This window comes from Panthera uncia (assembly GCF_023721935.1).
Source record: "Panthera uncia isolate 11264 chromosome A1 unlocalized genomic scaffold, Puncia_PCG_1.0 HiC_scaffold_17, whole genome shotgun sequence".
NCBI classification, from domain to species: domain Eukaryota; kingdom Metazoa; phylum Chordata; class Mammalia; order Carnivora; family Felidae; genus Panthera; species Panthera uncia.
In genome coordinates, this window is record NW_026057577.1 from 111,635,819 (window position 1) to 111,651,971 (window position 16,153).

At 45.7% G+C, this 16,153-nt stretch overlaps 2 long non-coding RNA genes across 2 annotated transcripts; one reads left to right on the plus strand and one right to left on the minus strand.

The window, feature by feature from the left end:
- Positions 1-9,181: 9,181 nt before the first annotated feature.
- Positions 9,182-9,980, minus strand: LOC125934579 (uncharacterized). Its single transcript, XR_007461463.1, has 2 exons — positions 9,548-9,980; positions 9,182-9,251 (listed from the first exon to the last, which is right to left on the minus strand). It is a non-coding gene; the product is annotated as an uncharacterized LOC125934579 (long non-coding RNA).
- An 8-nt stretch (positions 9,981-9,988) lies between these two features.
- Positions 9,989-15,943, plus strand: LOC125934577 (uncharacterized). The gene is made up of 2 exons (XR_007461461.1): positions 9,989-10,296; positions 15,696-15,943. It is a non-coding gene; the product is annotated as an uncharacterized LOC125934577 (long non-coding RNA).
- The last annotated feature ends 210 nt before the right edge of the window (positions 15,944-16,153 follow it).

Genomic DNA, 16,153 nt, shown 5'->3' on the forward strand with positions numbered 1-16,153 from the left:
GGGTGGTAGACAATAATTAAGTTAGCAAAGCATGAATTAGGCAAACCCAATGGTGGCTTGGTTAAGAGTCTGGGAGCCATTTCCAGACTGGCTGATTGTCAGTCCTACCTCCGTCATTTAGTATCTATGTGACTTTGCGTGAGATACTCTATGAGCCTCAAATTCTTCATCTGTAGAATGGACATTAATATGGTATCCACCTCATGGATTATTGTGTGTATTAAAATACTCAGTGTAATGCTTAGCAAATGAACACGACGTGTGCTGAGTTTTAGTATATCTCTCACTTATACCTGCCCTCAGAGACATTCTTGTCATTTTCTACTTATGCAAACCTGTTGGGCTTTTCTACAGAGTGATGGCCATGAAAATATGTCTCAGAATTTTCCAACTACAGGGAGCTTGACTGATTGGTTCTTCTTGTCTAAGGTTCTTTTTAATAATATATGCTGATGAATCCAGCTCTTTGGAGAGAACTTTGGTCCACTCTACCAGCCCTAAATTGCTGTTGGGAAAACAATCTTATTTTTCCTGCATCATTATAAAGATAGGAAGAAAAGAGTTAAAAGAAGCTAAAAAAAAAAAAAAAAAAAAAAAACTATACCCGTGAGGATGTCCACAACAATCGGAGGCAGCCAGGAAAGACGCAGAAGGAAGCTGGGGGTGGGATTCCCGGTGGAATTGGCTGTGAAAGTCATCAGGAAAGCAGAATCTTGGCTCTGTCCTTGCAAGAGAATGAAGCCGAAAACTGCAGAGCGGAGGGTCCCTTTGTTTGGAAGTTTGTTTTGAACTTTGAGACTCCAGAATGGAGATAAACACGTCTCACTCGGAAACAGGCAAAGGCTCCTGGGTGTTGGAAAGCCAGGTGGGAAAACCACTGGGAGACAGATTGTCCACCTTCTTCGTGGGATGGAAGAACTTCCCCCATTATGCTTCTCTTCTGCTCCAAGAGCCCCTCTGTCTTTCGACTTCCGGTCCCCGACTGGGGTGGTTTCTAGCTTTCTTCCCCATATTCTGACCCTCTCAAGGCTCTCCCTGACAAACCCAGCCCTAGGCTCCCCAACTTTTCTTCCTAGTTGCCCTTCTTTCGCTCTCATCCAGCTGCACCCCACATCTCCCTCCTGCACGGGAGCCTGTGCCTCTCACCGCACTGCTGTGTGCTCCTGTCCATTCATGAATACCCCCTCACTCACCCTTATCTGGACACCACATCCTTCTGGCCTGTGAGATGTGGCAATGGTGGGAAGAGGTGCTTATGATCCAGTGATTTCTACTTGCCATTCTTAGACTATTTGAGTATCCCACCAAGAGTGAGTACTTTAATTTTTATTTTTCGAAAACAATATGTAGTTGTTAGCAAGAAGAGGCAGATCTATATACGGTGGGGGGGGGGGAGAACGTTCAGGGGAAGTGGTGAAATAAGCAAATTGCAGAAAAATATACTCTGTACTTTTTTTTAGGATGATGTATATTGGTGGACCTATGTGTTATGTAATCTATAGAACATGTAGAATATACATATCCTATAACATAGTTAAATCATTTTTCCATAAATGGGATCCCATATAGGTACCACATATACATATCTCTATATGACGGAGAAAAAGACATGGGAATACACACTCATAATTATCAGGCTCTTGGATCAAAGTAACTTTTTGGATTATGTAGTTTTAACAAAATCACTTGGACAAGGGTAAGCTTCTGTGCAGGCACTTATTCGAAGAAGAACTAAGGTATTCTTTCGTTTTCTGGTTCATTCATTCGGTTGTTCCTTCACTTTACAACATCTAATTGTCTATCCGCGCCAGGAACTGTGCCTGCCAGAAACACAGGGGAGGAGACAATACACACACAAATAGGCAGACTTATAATTGCAGTCTGTAAAGTACGTGAAGAGGGGCTGGGAGTAGACATTAAAGACGGGTGTCTCTCTCAACAGGTGACATTCGAGCTGAGCTGAAGAAGCAGGAATAGCCATCCTGGTTTGGCGGAGGGTTGTGGGGAAGGAGCGGGTGCAGCACTAAAAAAAGAACGTCACAGGTCCAGGCGGAGGCAGGACCGGATGCAGGTGGGGAGGCTAGAGGCTTCTTTGTGGAAGAGCTGAGCCCCAGGCAGATGGTCAAGACCACGTTCGGCATTAGTGAACCTGGGATGGAAATGCCCTACGAGGCTGGGAGGTCAGAGATCTTGCTTACAGTCCTGATGCAGCAGGCTCTGAGGAGGCCTGGGGCCGTGGGATAAAGTGGTCTGGACTGGAGTCCTGACTACTCTTCCTTGCTGTGTGACCTTGGGCAAGTGACTTAACCTCTTTAGGCTAACTAGGTTCTTTGTGGGTGAAGCAGGGGTCATAACGCTATCTACTTCACTGTTAGCGTCTGCAGCGATGACAGGCATAACGACTTAGCACTGTGTCAGGCATCATTAGATGCTCATACACTTTGCTGTTGTTTACCTCGGAAGAACCTGGATGATTTGGAGGTGGCTCTCTGGGCCTGAGTTTTATAAGTGGAGGATTGGACCAGATGAGTCCTGAGGTACCTTTTGCTCTAGTGTTCTTGGCTCTAAGTATCTGGGTGACCTATGGTTGGAGTTTGGCAGAAGATCTGAGCATGTTCCAGGCTGGTGCAGAGACCTTTGATCCCCCACGGCCACCACTAGTTTGTGCTGAGCCTTAGGCCCTGAGCAAAGAGTAGACTTCCCACCAGGAAATGGTGATTTGCGTGGTTCTCCCGGACCTGACTCCCTGTGCGCGCCCCTTTCCTCCCCGGGGGGAGCTCCCAAACTGCAACGGAATTGGCAGGACACGGGCCTATTTTTCTGGCCAAAACAGTTTGGTGATGGAGCCGTGCTTTTCCCCTGGTTCCTTACATTGTTTTGTGCAAAAATGTTTAAAAAATATCAAAGGTGTCCCCCAGGTCTTTGGGAAGCTTCTGGGGGGGGGGGCGGGAACAAAGGAATTGGCTTTGAGATCAGAGTATTGGGGGCTGCAGTGCTGACTGCGGGGGAGCTCTGGCCAGACGGTTCCACCGCAGGGTTCTGCTGAGGCCTTCTACTCACATCCGACCACAGCCCAGGCCTCCTTCCTGACAGTGGCCCTGCCAGCAGAAGAGGCTGGGGTGGAGCCAGCTCCGGATGGGAGGGTGGGAATCTGGTAGATCTGGGAGCTGGACTCAGCCCTGCCATTCCCTTGGCCAGGCTTCACTGGGCTCAGTTTCCTTATTGGCATCTCAATGGGATGTCAGTGAGCCTTCTAACCCCTCCGTCCGTTTGACAGTTAAGAGACCGTCTTACCCATTATTCACTGACCATTTCTCCTCTGCCTACAGTTCTGCTTGTAGTGCCCTCTCCTGCTGTGTCTCCCTTGAATGACGCCAGTCATTTCCTCAAGATGCCCTCAAGTCCTGTCTTCTCCTGGAAGCCATCCTTTGAGCTCCTCTAGCACTGATTGCCCAGGCCAGTCATCAAGGGACCCCCTTCACCTCCTGCCCCCACTCCCTTTGGCTCCCCGCAGAGGGGGTCCCCAGCCTCGCTGTGAGGTTGTCCATCTGGGAACGTTGCACATGCTGTTCCCTACACCTGCTTTGCTCTTCCCTGCTTCTTTGCAAAGCTGGAAGCTCCTCTTCCTCTAGGTCTTTGCTTAATTGCTACCTCCCTAGAGAGGCCCTGCATGACCAGCTAGCCAAAGTATCCCAGAGAGTATCTTTAATTAATGGGTGGAGTAAAATTCTCTCAGACAACACGGACTTACTCATCTCAGAGTCCAGTTGAATTAACTGCCCTGCCCTCCTACCCCGAACTTGGCTTGCTTCCCTCTTGATTCACTTGGCTCCTTAAGACCGAAGTCTATCTCTGAATATGGTCTTCCACTATATCCTGCAGAGTCTGCCAAGGGGGCACCTGTCCCTTAGGCATTCAGAATTATAAGCGGGTCTTCACGGCGGCATAGCTGGGAAGTACAGAGAAATGGACTAGCAGTCAGAAGACCCGAGTTTTGGGTTTGCCCTCGCTTCCTCGCTATGTGACCTTGGGCAACCAATTCATTCTTGTTGTCTGAATCTGCTCAGCTGTAATGAATAACAGTTGCCATGAAACATTATCATAATACGTACTGTAATTATCCCTTCCCTGTGTATATCTCAGGGTAGTTCCAGAGATGAAATGAGAAACTGTGTGCTTTGTGAACTCCGGTCTATGCAAAGTAGGTGGTGATTATTTTCCCCTCATCTCATTACAAATCAGCCACTCCGGCTCAGTTATTTACACAGAATTTGTGGGAAGTAACATCATATCCCCTGATATCCAGGAAGGCCCTGGTAAAGGGCAAACAGAAGTCCGCGGTATGTGTGCACTAGTCACTTCCCCAGGAACGCCATTAAAGCACAGTGCACTGTTGGGAGTGGCGTTGAAATCCACAGGCCTCCTGCCAGTGCCTCATAACCTCTGAAAGGGCAGCACACCTCTACTTGTGAGAAAGTCCCACTGTTCACTCCCTGGCATTGGGGGAGTTTTAGGTTGCCCCCGCTGGGAGAGTATTTAGAGCCCATCGAAACTAAGTCCCTCCTTCTACAGAGTCCCAGTGGCGTCCAGGGAATAGGGCAGTGATGGTAAGGCAAGGAGTCTAGATGCTCCCTAGGTGCTTAGACATTCCCAGAGCTGATTCTGCTTCCGTTCGGGGATTGCCTCTAAGAGTAGGGTCCTCCCCCCATCACAGAGGAATCCCCGCAGGGTGGACAGAGAGGAAATTTCACTGCAGTGTGATTGTCTTTGTGATACAAAGGGAACTGGAAACAGTTTAAATGCCAGTTCAGAGGGAGGCGAACAGCGACGTATCATACTAAGGAATATGACACGGCGAATGAGCAAAGCGAGGTGAGGGCTGGCGTCAGAACCTGGAGAGCTGCTCAAGACCTACTGTCTGGTGGGGACAAAGACAGGCTGCAGACCAGTATATACAGTGTGCCACCAGTTATTCCAATGAACACATAGAAACCACACTATCTTTCCTAGGAGTGCATTTTAGGGCGTATGAGATGGGCTGGAATAATAACTGTATTTAGGTTCAGGTGAGAGAGAGCTGGGGAACTGACCCGATGGCCAGGATTGGCAGAGAGGAGTCTTTCTTTTTTAATTTTAAAAAAAAAAATTTTTGAGAGAGAGAGGGTGCAAGTGAGCGAGGGGCAGAGAGAGAGGGAGAGAGAGAATCCCATGAGGGCAGAGAGGGAGAGAGAGGGAGAGGAGCGGGGTTCGCGCAAAGTGGGGCTCGAGCTCACGAACCATGAGATCATGACCTGAGCCGAAGTCTGTTGCCTAACTGACTGAACCACCTGGGTGCCCCTGGAGGAGAGGAGTCTTAAGGGGACACTAGCCTTAGGGACCATGTTTCGTTTCATTTCATTTTTTTAAATAAGGAAAATGTATTCATGAGTTCTTGTGGGATCAAAAATTAATAATAGTGGTTTTTAAAATTAGCCTTTGACTCTATTGAGCCCTTCCTCTGGGCTGGCAGGACTGATTCATGACCGACTAACTTTGTATGAGTCATGGCGCCTACTAGGGAGGGATGGGTCCACTTCCCCTCTCCATGCTGTCTGGTCCATCTGGTCTTGGGGGCTCCCTTGGCCTTTAGAGGCTTGCCCCATGCCATATCCTGAGTGTGAGCTTGGCATGGCCGGGGTCCTCCCAGTGTGGCAGGGTCCTCTTGTAGCTGACCCGGTGGGTGACTCAACATGAGAGAAGGGTCTGCATAGCATAGTTGATGCAGAACTATAACAACTGTGAGCCTGGACACTCCAGTCCGAATCTCAGTCTTGCTTCCACCTCCTGGAGTCCTGGGGCAAGTGCTCCCAGCCCAGCTCCACTCCTACCACCTTCTCCTTGTTCATTCTATTCTGGCCCCACCGGCTTCCTTTCTGGTCACTCTGCCTCCCTTGCTTGCCTCGGTGTTTGGGGTTGCTGTTCCTTTTAACTAGAATGCTGTTCCCTCTGACTTCCACATGACTGGCTACTTCTCAGGGGTCAGATCTCATCTCTAGCGAACGCCAGTCCCTCTCCCTTAACACAAGCTATGTTACTTCCCCCGGGAGCATGGAACATCACCAGAATTCTGTTGTAGAGCTGGGTCGTGCCCTTTTGCAGACCGGGTAGCCCCCTGGAAGGCAGGTGCATTAGGGACAAGCACCTGTCCGGTCCTTCTCTGTAGTTCGAGTACCAAGAATGGTGTCTGGCATATCGTAAGTGCTCAGTAAAGAGTACTCGAATGAATGCATGAGCTTCGCAAGCCCAGCGAGAATGGTGCCCTGGGAGAAGAAGGATGCCAAGCTTCCTTCCAGTCCCTTCCAGGCAAGAGTCAAATCCTTGAGTGAGGCAGGAGTGGATGGAGGAACAAGCCCCATGGCTCCCCTGCCTAAGTCGGTTGCTATGAGGCTGAAAATGTGGGGCCCTTATTTAATGCCCAGAGGCTTCGGTTTGCTCATCTAGAAGACAAAGAGGTTGGACTGGATGCTCCTTTTCTGCTCCAAGCTTTTACTATGCTATAAAATATAAATGGTTTGGGTCCACATGCTCAAATCAAGATATATGCTTGAATACCCTTTCTTTAATATGCCCTTAATATCGGTTTGTGTGTCCCCTCCACCCCCCACCCCACCCCACCCCCCCGCCGCCATTTTCCTCTTTCTCATAAAAAATGGAATGCAGAACGTGCGGCAGCATGGTCTCTGGTGAACTGTGATCCGGAGCCCTTGATGCAAAATTCATTATTGAATCAAAGACTACATTTTTCTCTCCTCATTTGTTTCTTTGCTCTCCAAACAATTTTGAGCTTTGATGTCTTTATTGGTGTCCTTTGGCCTTTGAGCAGAATGAAAATGCGGTGTATCTAGTCATCGGGCTGTATTCTGAATAGGACTAAGCCGGCATGCAGAAGAGTAGGGAATATTGGTTTCAGAACCCCTCTGTTCAGGCACATGGAGCGGGGAGTGGGGAGGGTCAGCTCCCGACTTTCCACACAGCAGAAAGGAGCTGGGTCAGACTGGTCTCTGGGGCCAGGTTCTGATTTTGGTACTCAGGCTCTGCTGCTGTTTGGACAGGGAACTGAGCGGGTGCCCTTGATTTGGAGGCTGGAGACCAAAAGCATGACAAAGCCCCCTTTTACTGACAGCTTGCTGTGGGCCAGACGTTGCGCTAAGGGCTTGGCATGTTACCATCTCACTTAACTTTGATTCTTCCCAGTGCCCCATGAGATAGGAAGTGTTATTCCCTTTATTATTTCAAATGGAGAAACTGAGGCTTAGAGAGAGTAAGTCAAATGTCCAAGCTCGTGTAGGGGAGCTAAGATTTGCACCCAGGCTGTCTGACGCTAGCCTTTCCTACTTCCAAGACAGTACACGCATAGTGAAGGATGCTGTGCAAATCCTGGAGTGCAAGTCTGGCTTTGCCAGGACAAGGTGCAGCTAGTGATAGGAATCCCTAACATTCAAGTTTCTCATCGAGATTGAAAAAGTAGGAGTGACCATCAGAGTGCTAAAGAAAGATTGTTATAAGCATGTCAGGTATCATTCATTCCTTCAGTAAACCCACAAGCACTCCTCTGTACAAGGAGGATGTGTATACTTTGCTGTCCCAAAGAGAGACCCCCCTATAGAAACATCCCTGTCCTCTTACAGGGGCTAACAGTCACTTGACATCTGAGGGGGTGAAAGCTGAGAGATTTTGTGTAACTGGTCCATTCCATCCAGCTTGTCCATGACTTATCCATTCTGTCCAGCTTGTCCAGCTTGTCCAGAGTTGGAAGGCAGGCCCACCACTGGATGCCTCAGGCACCAAGACAGCAAGACCTTAAGGTCCAATATGAAAGGCTGTCCACCATCTTTTTCTTCCCCTGATCTGTGGCAATATTCAAATAATCATTCAATAGATTGACGAAGATATGGATCAGTGTGAGTGGATTGAATAGGGCCGGGTTTCTTGACCCTGGTGCCACTGACATTTTGGGCGGGATCATTCTTGGTTGCGGGGCCAGTCCTGTGCACTGTAGGATGTCTAGCGGCATCTCTGACCTTGGCCCACCAGAATGCAGTAGCCAGCTGTGACAACCAGAAAGGTCCCTGGTTATCGTCAAATGTTCCCAGGAGGCAAAATTGCCCCTGGTCGAGAACCACTGGAACTGAGTGACAACAAAACAAAATAAAACACTCACAAAAATTCTTTCTCTGCTGTAAGTCAATGGTGGTGTTGCGTATGTGGGACTCACACATATCAGAGGATCAGACCCCCAAATCTTGTAATAGTTAAAATAGTCCTTGGAATGACTTGGAAGCCTGGAGCTATTATAGGATCATAGTTTCTACAGGTTAGGTTCAGGTTAACTGATAGGCTTTAAGGGCCGTATATAAACAAAATGTGTCTTTAAACACCAGAGTTACTCTCAGTGGGGAGATGCTCAGAGTGAAAGATAAGGAACCAAGGGGTTTGCAGCTCCATTTCCCCCATCTCAAGCTAACTGGAGGCCTCCGTCCAGGGAAAGCATTGGCCCTGGGTGACATGGGCTGTGGCCTTACTACTTAAAGTGTGGTCCATAGACCAGCAGCCACTGGTCGCTTGGGAGCTTGCCAGGACACGCAAAAACTTGGGCCCTCCCTCCGCCCTACAGTATCAGAATCTACATTTTAGTAAGATTCCCAAAGGGCTCGTTTGCATTTTAAGGTTTGGGAAAGTAGCAGTGTATGGTATTAAAACACACTTTAAGAGTTGAGAAGAGCTCACCTATGTGTTTAAAACGTTCTGTCTCACTTTTGCTGACTGTGCTTGTAAGTGTGTGGGTGACGTTTGTCTGCTTGTTTGCTTCAGCGCTATAGGAATGTGGTTCTGTGTAGGTTGGAAGCATCTAGACTTTATCATTAGGCAGAATTGTTGAAGATGGATGTGAGGTTGGTGCTGTGGTGTGTGTGTGTGTGTGTGTGTGTGTGTGTGTGTTTCTGGTTTATATTCTTTTATACGTTTTAAGTGATGAAGCTCCTGTTTGTGTATTCCCTGTCACACACGCCCGCACCCCCATATGTGAGAAAACTCATCTCTGCTTATTTCTAAGACTATTAGAAATAAGACCTTAGAGAAGTCAGCTGACATGTTCCTCACACAAAGGCCTGCTGCTTCGTGGTGCAAGGATGTAAGGAGTCGCTGACTTAGGACGAGCTTTACAAACAGGGACCTGTTGTACAATCACGGGTTGGTGGTGGTGATCGCTGCACCTGCAAAGAATAAAAAAAGGTCACCGCGGAGGATTTTCTCTGTAGCTCAGATGCTGTGTCTGTACTGCCCCCTGCTGGTTAAGGCCCTTCGGGACACAACGCGCTTGGCCATGACTTTTCTCCTCCTCGTCCTCTTCTCGCTGTGCCTTCTTCCGCTTATTTACGGCTCCCGAACGGGGGTGGGGGTGGGGGGTGGGGGTGGTGTTGAAACTCCTATTTGTCACTAGTTCCAGGCCTGCTGCTTGCACAGGCCTCTTTTAGCCCAGATGCAAGTCTCCCCAGGAAGGACATCTGACCTGGGCTCGTTGGGCGGAAGGATTCCTGCTTCCCTTGCCCTTTGCTGAGTCCGATGATTGCAAAACCTGAGTGTCCCTGAAAGATAGCTGGACTGAGGAGAAATTCCTTTCCCTGGGAGCGGTGGGGAGTGTCCGTCCTGGGCTCGTGTCCTGACACACCATCCTATCCCAGCTTGTTCACTAGGGAACCTGATTTTCAAGCCTGAGCTTATTGGTGTTAGCACGTTCGCGGAAGCACACTGAATTGAAGGTCCCGGGGTTTGAGTTCTAATGCGGGCTTTGCCACGGGATTGCCTAAAAGGGTTGAAGAAATGATTTAGTCGTTATGGGCCTCAGTTTCTTTCTCTTTGAGGTGGGTTGGAGGAGAGCAAGCGGGAATGGACTCCTGAGCTGCCAGCCTCCCAGGGTGGGGCTCCCGTCGCCCGCCCCTTGACCCCAGGCTGGCTGTGGGAGCCAAGAAATAGGAAACTGACACGTTGAAAGAGCATCAGCTGTCCCGGGTGAGGTCACAGCTGGCCACTGGTGACCTCTGCCGGGTCAGCAGGTCAGCAGCCCCGCCCCTCCCGAGCTGCGGCCGCCAGGTCCTCCCCTGACCCTTGGCAAGGGCACGATGCTCATCCGTGCAGAGGGAAGCCGGGAGAACACCTCGCCCGCCCGTGGCTTGGTAATCTGCTACCATGTGACAAGGGCTCTCCAGCCACAGACGCTGCTTCGCCTTTCCTGCCAGAGTGACGGGCACTAACCGAGTGGTAAGGACGGAGCCCCGGAGTCCCACTGCCCTGGCTCGAACCCCGGCTCTGCTGTGCCCTGTCGTCTGAGTGAGCTGGGGCACGTCATTCAGACTCTTGTTTCCTGGTCTTTAAACGGGGGTAATGTTGATATAGCTTTGGTGGAGTGCTAGGAGGACTCAGGGAAATTCTTTTTCTTTTCTCCCCTCCCTTTTGTTTTTTACTTTGTTGACAGGAAATTTATTCCAGAGATCCATATAATATAAAAAGAGTTCTCGTCATGAAAGTATAAAATTTGAAATAAAGCATTAGTTATAAAAACCAAAGAGCCGGGCATCTTGATGTAGAGGGCGGAGTAGGAAGTGGGTAAAAGGTGAGTGCTCTTGGACTAGGGCTGTAGGTGAGTCTCCAGGAGGGGGCACATTGCCAGGTGGGTCTTTGTGAAAGCAGGACAAACTTTACTCTGAAAGTTCCCTAGGAGCTTGGATCTGGGTCTAGTTCATTCATTGCTCTATTCCTACTGCCTTGGAGAATGTCTAGCACAAAGTGGGTGTCATATATCTATCTATCTATAGATAGATAGATAGATAGATAGATATATGACACCTACTTTATATATATATATATATATATATATATATTTGTATATTTGTATATATATATATATATATATTTGTAAAACTTTCACTCTTCTTGTATTTTTATTTTGTTCATTACTTTTGTTTCCAGCTTTATTGAGATGTAATTGACATATAACATTGTATTAGTTTTAGGTGCACAACATAATGATTTGTTACACGTGTATATTGCAAAATTATGACCATAATACGTTTCATTAACGTCCATAACCTCATGTAGTTACAAATTTTTTTTTCCATGATGAGAAGTTTTAAGATCTCCTTTCTTAGCAATTTTCGAATATACAATACAGTATTGTTAATTATATCACTATGCTATATGTCGCATGGCTAGGACTTATTTATCCTGTAACTGGAGGTTTGTACCTTTTGACCACTTTCCCCCATTTTGCTTACACCCCACCTTCTACCCCTGGCCACCACCAATCTGTTCTCTGTTTCTATGAATTTGGGTTTTTTTTTTTTGGGTGCCACATATAGGTGACATCATTTGTCTTTCTCTAAGTGACTAATTTCACTTAGCATAATTATCCCACAAGGTCCATTCCTGTTGTTGCAAATGGCAGAATTTCCTCCTTTTTTAATGGCTGACTATTATTCCATTGGAAATGTATCTTTGAGGAGTGCCTGGGCAGCTCAGTCAGTTAAGTGTCTGACTCTTGCTTTTGGCTCAGGTCATGATGTTATGAATCGCGGGTTCGAGCCTCACATCGGGCTCTGTGCTGACAGTGCGGAGCCTCCTTGAGATTCTCTCTCGCGCTCCCTCTCTCTCTCTGCCCCTCCCCTGCTCCCACTCTCTCAAAATAAATAGGTAAACTTAAAAAAAAATATATATATATATATTTGTGTACATATATATATTTAAATATATATTTGCTAATACATAGATTAACAAAAACTAATGGCAAAAACTTACTGGAGATACATATATATATAAACATATATATAATATTTATGTGCTATATATATGTGTGTGTGTGTATATATATATATATGTACATATATATATACATACATATATATATATATATATATACATATACATATATATATGTATATATATGTATATATATATATGGGTATATGTAATCTGTAATATGGGTCTTTTCCTTATTCATCTGTAATATGTATATGGGTCTTTTCCTTATTCATATATGTAATATGGGTCTTTTCCTTATTCATCTGTCAGTAGACACTGAAGTTATTGTAAATAATGCTGCAATGAACATGCGGTACAGATATCTCTTTAAAGAGTGATTTCATTTACTTCAGGTAAAGACCCAGAAGTGGAATTGCTGGATCATTGTTGCTAGTAGTTCTGTTTTTAATTTGTTTACTTCTATTTTTAATTGAATTTGTTGACTTTCATACTCTTTTCCATCGTGGCTGTAGCAGTGTGCATTCCCACCAACAGTGCACAAGAGCTTCCTTGCCTATACACCCTTGCTGAGACTTGTTATCTCCGGTCTTTTCTCTAACAGCCATTCTAACAGGTGTAAGATACTGTCTCACTGTGGTTTTGATTGGCATTCATCTGATGATTAGCAATGTTGAACACCTTTTGATGTACCTGTTGGCCATCTGTCTGTCTTTGGAAAAATGTCTATTCAGTTCCTTAGCCGATTTTTTAGTCAAAGGGTTTGTGTTTTGCTACTGACTTGTGTGATTTTTTTTTTTAAATATTGTTTTGGATAATAACCCCTTATCAGATCTGTGATTTGCAAATATTTTCTTCCATTCCATAGTTGCCTTTTCATTTCGTTGATGGTGACTTTTTTCCCTCTGAGTGCATAATTAATGCTCAATACGTGTTTTTATTATTAATGTTCAGAACAGAGCATAGCACCTAGACCGAGTAGGTAGCCCAGAGATGTTTGATGAATATATGACAACTGCATGAATGAACTGGAAACGAGGAACCATGTTCTAGCTCCATTTCTGCCTCTGACTTCCTTTAACAACAAGTCTACCTGCTGACTCTACTGGCCTTCTCCAAACCTGCCTCTAATTTCCTATCTTAGCATTTTTCCAAGTGGCTTTTCCTCTGTCTGGAATGCTCTTCTCACTTATTTCTGCTGTCACAATTCTATCCTTCAAGATGCAAACGACATGCCCCCTGCTCTGTGAAGCTTTCTTTGTTTCCCCATCTGGTAGTGCTTCTCCCTTCTCATATTTCCAATATATTTCATTGTTGGTGGTTCCCAAATTTATATTTTCAGTCCAGATCTTTCTTATGAGCTCCAAACTGGTATATTCAAACGTCTACTCAGTACCTTCATTTGGATGTCTAATAGACTCAAATTTAATACATCCACCACCCACCCACCCACACTGCTAAGTTAGCTCTACTTGCTGGCTCTCCCCTCTCAGTTAAAGGCAACTCGATCTTTCTAGGTGCTCAGGCCAAAACATTAGTCATCCCAATGCTCGCCTTTCTCTTACATCCTCCTCTTAGTCCATCTGGAAATCTTTTTAGATCTTCTTGGAACTATCCAGAATTAGAACACTTCTCACCACCTCCACTGTTACCACCATGGTCCAAGTCAGGGCCAAGGGACTCCACCCCTGCCCTTCCTCACACACAATCCATTTCTACAGAGCAGCCAGAGTGGTAAAATCTTGGTAAAATACAGGTCAAATCCTCAGTCTCCTGCTAAAAGTCCCGTGGTGGCTCCACATTTCACTTAGAGCAAAAGCCAACATTCTTGAAACACTCTATCAGGCTTTACAAAACCTCACACCTCTCTGACCTCATCTCCCACTGCTCTCTCGGTCCTGGACACTCTCATCTTGTCCCCCAGATTCACTCTTCAGCCTTTTCCATCCCTCTCTCTTCTCCGGGAGACTGGTCACGGGAATCTTCAAACCTTCTTCACAGTCTTTTGGCTTGTAGTTGGATCAGTCGATGGCAGGCGCTGGTTTGGGATGGGGGAGATGGGAGCTGAGAGAGACCGGGGTAGTTAGTCCTCTCTTCCCTTCCCTGCCAAGCCTGGTCGTGGCCATAACTCTGTTCTTTTACCAAAGACCATGTCTGTCAGTAACGCTCCTATAGCCAGCCTTCTCAGGGCTCTGGGAATGCTGCTCTCTGCTGACCCCTTCTGGCCAAGGAGTGCTATTGCTAACTCTCCGGGGCCTGACCTTGCTGTTTACCTTACCTCTGTCCACAGCTTTGTAGTCTTTATACTCAACACTCTTCAGTGACTCCTTTGAAGATGCTCTCTGCTTCCTGCCTAATCTTGATTGATCCTTTCCCCGGGGCTCACTTTGTTCAAGCAACACTTTTATGATATTGTCATTTGTAAGAAAAAGATACATTTGTCATTTAGATGATCAAAATATATTTCTCATATATAGTTGGTCTTCATCCAGGGTTCAAACTCTTCAAACCCTTGGAATTCCCTAAGTGTTGAGAGTGATAAAGGTGTCTCCTTTATGTTAATGAGGTGACTTTTGCAACTAACCTAAGGATGGGTTGCCAGGAGAACCAACTATGTGATTAGAGGGTTGAAACTTTCAGTCCTGTTACTGACCTCTGGGGAGGGCAGAGAACCTGGAGGTTGAATCAATTGCCAGTGGCCAATGGTTTAATCAATCATGACTGTGTAACGAAGCCTCCATAAAAATGCAAGCGAACAAGGTTTGGAGAGCTTCTGGGTTGCTGAACACCCGGAGATTTGGGGAGAAGGGTGCACCTAGAGAAGTCGTGGAAGCTCTGTGCCTTCCCCGCACCCTGGGGGCTCTGCACTGGCTCTTTCCTTTTCTTGGCAGGCCCTTCTTCTAGATGTCTATGGATCCCTCCTTCATGTCTTTAAGTCTTTGCTCAGTTGTCACCTTCTCAGTGATCATGTGTCTGTGTTCTGATAAAACTGCAGCCCTTCTACCCTGGCAATTACACTTTTTTTTTTTTTTTTTTATAGTACGTATCATATAACTCATTACGGTATTTATTTATTTATTTGTGATTTTCACTATCTTTATCTTCTCACTAGATTATAAAATCCTTGAGGGCAAAGATTTCATCTGTTTTTTCACTGATAAATCTCTACTGCTAGAGTAATGCTTGGTATATAGTAGGTGGTAAGGGCCTGTTTGTTGAATGAGTCAATGTTTCCCACTTTGTTCTCAACAGATCCTAAGTGTATAACCCGAGTGCCTATGTCATTACTCCAACTGAAAAGTAAATCTCCAAGAGGAATAATTGACATTTATACCTGAGGTTGCAAGGCAAAGGCCCTTAGGTTGGACTTGGCCTACAGCCAAGTTTTTTTATACTAAGGTATTGGTCCACACAATGTTTCAAGTACTATTTTGATTTACCTTTCCAACATTAAAAAATGGAGGATATTTCACTTAAAGATGTGGGTTTCTGGTTACTAAGCCAGAACAGAAGTCCTGGTCATATTTTACATCATGTTACTTACTCTGGAACAGCTGAGTAGGGCTTTTCCCCTTAGACTGGACATGTCCTCTCCTGTGCTTCAGGGCTGTACCTTTTCCTGTTGTTTCCCTGACACCCTCAAAAGCTGAGTGTCAGCCAGCCACCTCCACTTATCTACTCACCTGCTTGGCTCTTGTGAACACAGAAGTTTGCAACTCCTAATGGTCAAGTATATACCAGGGAGGCATAAATGTTTGATGATGATGATATGCTAACGATGATGTAGAAATACAGATAGAATTTACACTTTTTCTATTCTTTTCTCTTGTAACTTCATTTACTTGTTCTATCAGTGTTGATGTCTTCAAATATAATTGTGGACTTGTCTTTCCTTTTTTTTTTAGTTACATCATGTTGCTTTATGTATTCTCCAATTCTGTTATTAAGTGCGTACATATTTATGGCTATGTGACTCGTGAAGAAGACCTGGAATATACCAGAGGAACTGAAAGACACTGAGGACGCAGTCTACCAACTTGTGGTCGATGACCTGAAAGACACTATCAGCCAACCTGACTTAATTGACATGTGTAGAACCTAATAACAAAATAAGCATTCTTTTCAAATACACATGGAACATTCACCAAAGTAATTCATATGCTGGCTCATGAAACTAATACCTGCAAATTTATAAGGACTTAAATAATACAAAGCATGTTCTTTGATGACAATAGTGTTAAACTAGGATTGAATAAGAGAAAGATACAGCAAAAACTATAATTAGAAATTTAAAAACACACTTCTAAATAATCTGTGGATCAAAGAAGGAATCATGAAGGAAATTCTAATGTATTTTGAATTA